Below are 6,000 nucleotides of genomic sequence, written 5' to 3' on the forward strand. Positions count from 1 at the left end.
GATCGACTGTGGATGTTTGAATAGCCTAGTTATTTGGGAAGTAAAACATGCGAAGTGAAGCCCAAGAATAACCTAATCGAATATGGTCTCAAAACTTTTGAATATAAATAAAACACTTATTATTTAATCACCATATTAATTAGACCTTATTCATTGTATAATGTTTCGATCAATCAACTTAATACTTGAGTTAAAACATTAGTGATACCATGCAAAAAAACACGCACACTATGTTTATCTATGGTCATTTCTTTGTGAAACAGATCAATTGAACACATTTTCAATGATGCTCATTTCACAACTCCAAATCCTTAATACAAGTGTAAGAATACAAAATTCTTGACACTAATAGAATGTGTTAGACTCTAAACTTACATGCAATGATCCTTTTGTAATGTCTAGGCACCAAAGTTACAGAGACTTTGCCAATGATATTACAAAGCATTCTGTAACACTGTAAAATTTAAAACAATTTTTTGTTTAATTTTTAATTAAACATTTCATTAATAAATATTCCAAAAGTCAAATATCCAATGTTTCCACAAAATACATAACATAATCCTTAACCAAAAATCTCAAAAACATGACATCTGCAAGTGTGTACTGATCAAGATGGCGTCTTCCCGCGATCCTTGCTAGTACCTGAACACATAACACATAACACTGTAAGCACGAATGCTTAGTGAGTTCCCCAAAATACCACATACTGCACACACGCCTTTCCAGGCCATAGGATCTTCCGATCCAAGTGTCTCAGGGGATTTCCATCCCAGACTCTGTTGACCTTCCGGTCCATATCATCTTGACCTTCCGGTCCACATCATACTCATATCACATAACATATCAATATAACTTACATCACATATACATCATACACATAAGACCTTTCGGTCACACATAATTACCCCATCGGGTAAGGCATAGTGAGAAGACTCACCTCGCTGATGTCGGATAATCACTCGTTCCCAATCTCCCGACCTATCATCCTCATATATCATAAGTACAACTCTCATTACTACTTTCCTGACTTTGTTTGATTAATACTATCAAGTCAACACTAGTCAACCCTGGTCCACACTGGTCAACGGTCAACCTTTGACCCAACTCGTCGAGTGCCTCCGGGCAACTCAGTGAGTTCCATCGCGTACTCACGTCCTCTAGATCCCTTCTGACTCACCATGTTATTCCCCAACCCGGCGAGTCACCAACTGTGTGATTGACACGGAAACCCGAACCCTACTCGTTGAGTCTGTTCTTTGACTCGGCGAGTCCATCCCATGCACGAACCAAACTGACCTCTTGAAGTCAGATCCGTTCCATTAATCCATAGATCCGACCTTCCCAAGCATGATAATCATGTAAAGTCCATATCTTGATGCACAAACAACATCTATTTGATCCTATATGATGTTTTAGCCCCAATTATCATAACCCATGGTCAAAACCCCCATTGATCTTCATAAAGCTTGATGATTAAGGCTCTCTGGACCTCTATGGATCCAGATCTAAAGCCTCATCACAACTAAGGACAAATTGGACATCAAATCTAGCCAATAAAGGGTCCAAGAAACCCTAAATCCATATGATCATCATAACAACAGAAGGGGAGCCAAAATATTACCTCAAATGTGATGCTCTGAGCTCCAAATCCACAGAATGTCCACCTTCTTTGCTTCCTCTTGGCTAGAACCTCCTTTTCCTTGCTAAATAATACTTCAAAGGTCAACAATGGCCTCCTCTCTCTCCCAAAACGCTCAAGTGCTCTAGGGTTTCTCTCAAGGGACTGATAGATGCAAATGACGGCCCTAAGGGCCTTTAAATAGGTCTCAAACCCGAGAGATTAGGGTTACATTAAACAGTGCGGACTCGCCGAGTCCACCCATGAACTCGCTGAGTCCGGTCGTCAATCCGGATGAGAATTTGCGACCCTACTCGGCGACTCTAAGCACCAACTTACCGAGTCCCTCCACAAACTCCAAAAATAAATGAATAAAATAATATACCTAGGAATCCGGATGTTACAATTCTCCCCAACTAGAATCATACTTCTTCCTCGAAGTCTTACTCTGCAAACAACTCTGGATGCTGCTCACGCATCTCACGCTCCGGCTCTCAAGTTAACTCTGACCCCTTCCGATGCTGCCACTGGACCTGCACCAGAGGCACTTCCTTGTTCCTCAGAACTTTGATCTTCCGATCCCTAATAGCCACCGGTCTCTCAACATACTTCAGGCTCGCATCCACTTAAATATCCTCTATTGGTACCACTGCCGACTCGTCGACTATACACTTTCTCAGCTGAGATACGTGAAAGGTGTCATGAATCTGACCCAACTCAGCAGGTAGTTCCAACCGGTAGGCTACCCTGCCTACCTTCGCGATCACCCTGAAAGGACCAATATATCAGGGCCCTAGCTTGCCTCTCTTCCTGAATCGGATCACTCCTTTCCAAGGAGAGACCTTCAGGAGCACAAAGTCGCCGACCTGAAATTCGAGCTTGGACCAGCGCCTGTCCGCATAACTCTTCTGGCGACTCTGAGCGGTCATAAACCTCTGCCTGACCTACTGTATCTGCTCTGTCGTTTGAAGCACAATCTCTATACTACCCATCACGCGTTTCCCTACCTCTCCCCAGAAGATAGGAGTCTGACACCTCCTCCCATACAACAGCTCAAAGGGTGGCATACCAATGCTTGAATGATGGCTGTTGTTGTAGGAAAACTCTGCCAAGGGTAAATACGTGTCCCAACTCCCACCGAAATCCAACACACATGCTCGGAGCATGTGCTCGAGTGTCTGAATCGTCCGTTCACTCTGCTTGTCAGTCTGTGGGCGGTATGCGGTACTAAAATGTAGTCTCGTACCCAATTCCTCATGAAATTTCTTCCAGAATCTGGAAGTAAAATGCACATCTTGATCTGAGACAATCGAAATCGGCACTCCATGTCGCGATACCACCTCCCTCACGTATACCTCTGCCAACCTCTCAGCGGAAGAGCTCTCACTGATAGCAAGGAAGTGAGCGCTCTTCATCAACCTGTCTACAATCACCCAAATTGCATCGACGCCCCTTGCAGTCCTCGACAATTTGGTGATAAAATCTATAGTAATTTGTTCCCACTTCCACTTGGGAACCTCTAATGGCTGCAACTTACCATGCGGTCTCTAGTGCTCGGCCTTAACCCTACAATAGGTTAGGCACCTCTTAACGAACCACGCGACGTCCCTCTTCATACAGGGCCACCAATACTCCCTCTTTAGATCCAAATACATTTTAGTGGCCCCGGGATGGATCGAGAACCTCGATCTATGCACATCCTCCATCAAAATGGTACGCGTCCCACCCACACACTACCCAAATCTGACCCTGAAAAGTCATAAGCCCTCGGTTATCGGTAACGAACTCCGAAACCTTCCCGATAACCCTCTCTCTCTCTCTTACGATTCTCCGGTCTCACTGCCTCATCCTGGGCCCCTCGAATGGTGTCTAACACCGGAGTCATCACTGTCAATCTTATACAAATGTCTCGTACTGGGGAACTTTTTGCTCTACGACTCAGGGCGTCGGCTACCACATTAGCCTTGCCCGGGTGGAACAGGATCTCACAATCATAATCCTTTACCACATCCAACCACATCCTCTGCCGCATGTTCATGTTGGGCTGATCCATCAAGTACCTCAAACTCTTGTGGTCCATGTATATGGTACACCGAACCCCATACAAACAGTGACGCCAAATCTTGAGGGCGAACACTACTGCCCCCAACTCCAGATCGTGAGTGGGATACCTCACCTCATGAGGCTTGAGCTTCCTCGATGCATATGCTATCACATGCCCCCTCTGCATGAGCACTGCACCTAGCCCGAATATAGATGCGTCACAATAAACCACGAAATCATCAACTCCCTCTCGGAGGGATAGCACCAGGGCTTCACACATTTCTGGCGAAGAGTCTCAAATGAGGTTTGCTGCTTTGGACCCCATGAGAAAGCAACACCCTTCCGGGTCAAACTAGTGAGTGGAACTGCAATCTTGAAGAAATCTTGAATGAATCTCCGATAATAACCGGCCAACCCCAAAAAAATCCTGATCTCGGAGGCAGACTTCGGTACCTCCCAGCTCATCACCGCCTTAATCTTGGCCGGATCGACCAATACCCCTTTCTGGTTAACGAGATGCCCTAGGAACTGGACCTCTCGTAACTAGAAATCACACTTGGAGAATTTGGCATAAAGCCTCTCCGATCTCAAAACTCCAAGGATCTCTCTCAAATGTTCCTCATGCTGTTCTTTGGATCTCGAATACACCAATATGTCGTCAATGAACATGATCACCGAGCAATCCAACATCGGCCTACACACTCTGTTCATGAGATCCATGAACACCACCGATGCATTGGTGAGCCCGAAAGGCATCACCACGAACTCGTAATGCCCGTAACGAGTCCTGAATGTTGTCTTCTGGATGTCCTCATCTCACACCCTCACCTGATGATATCCGACCTCAAATCAATCTTGGAGAACCAAGATGCTCCCTGCAACTGATCGAACAAATCGTCGATCCTCAGCAACTGGTAACGGTTCTTGACCGTCAGCTTGTTCAAATACTTGTAATCAAAGCACATCCGGTGTGAGCCATCCTTTTTCTTAACAAAAAGGATAGACGCTCCCCATGGCGAACTGCTCGGCCGAATAAACCCCTTCCCTAGCAGCTGCTGAAGCTGCGTGGATAACTCCTGCATATCTAGAGGCGCAAGGCGATAAGGAGCCTTGGCGATAGGTGCAACCCCCGGAACCAAATCGATGCTGAACTCAACCTGCCTCTCTGGAGTCACACCCGGTAACTCTTCCGGAAATACATCCGGAAACTCACGCACTATCGGAACCTGATCTACTAACCTCGGTCTCTCTGAATTAACTCTTGTATCCATCACATATGCTACAAATCCCTTACAACCCTGTTGTAGACTATGCCTCACTCTAGCGGCTGAACAAAATGCCGACCCAGAACGCGTACCCTCGCCGTACACTATAAGAACTCCCCCACTAGGGTCTCGTATGGTCACCATCTGTCTCTCACAGTCGATAACCGCTCCAAACTTGCTTAACCAGTCCGTGCCCACAATGACACATACATCTCTCATCGTAATAGGAACTAGATCAATCGGAAACTCAACGCCGAAAATCTCGAGTACAAACCCTCATATCACCTCGGTGGCATACACCGCTCTTTCATCAACTATAGAAACTCTCAGAGGTCGACTCAACACCTCTCGACTAATACTGATGTGCTGACTAAAAGCCAAAGATACAAAATACCGACTCGCACCCGAGTCTAATAACACCAAGGCAGGTACAGAACTCACAAGAAAAGTACCTATGCATATCATAATATAAGCACAATATCTCAACATAAAAGTAAATATATGAAAGAATACATACCAGCCACGACGTCAGGTGCTGCACGGACCTCCTCCACTGTCAGCTGGAATGCCCTCCCTCGTGCCTTCGGCTCCTCGGCCTTTACCGGTCGACCCTCACTAGCTCTCGCAGCAGCAGGGGCAGATCCCTGAGATGCTCCCTATGTCGTCCATCACAACTGTGGACACTCCACCTTCCGGTGCCCAGTCTGGCTGCAATGAAAGCAGACCATAAATCCCTTGGGGCAATCCTTGGCGATATGCCCCTCCTTTCCACACTTGTAGCAAGCACCATCCCTACAACCTCCATCATGACCCTTGCCGCACTTTTTGCAAGTGCGGCCCTTCTAACCCCCAAACCTCGGATTGGTGGGCTTGGCCCGCTTGGTTGTCGGTTGAGACTGTCCCGACCGCCGATCCATCCTCTGAGACTCGGCCTCCTCCCTGGCATGTGTCTCCAACTCAATCTCTCTCTTTCGGGTATTTTCCTGAAGCTCAACGAATGTCGGGTATGATGAGTTTGCCACCAAATCATGAATGTATCTCCTCAGAATGCTCAGATATCGGCTCATACGTTCC

This window comes from Lactuca saligna, chromosome 8, assembly GCF_052625555.1.
Source record: "Lactuca saligna cultivar CGN05327 chromosome 8, ASM5262555v1, whole genome shotgun sequence".
Classification (NCBI taxonomy): domain Eukaryota; kingdom Viridiplantae; phylum Streptophyta; class Magnoliopsida; order Asterales; family Asteraceae; genus Lactuca; species Lactuca saligna.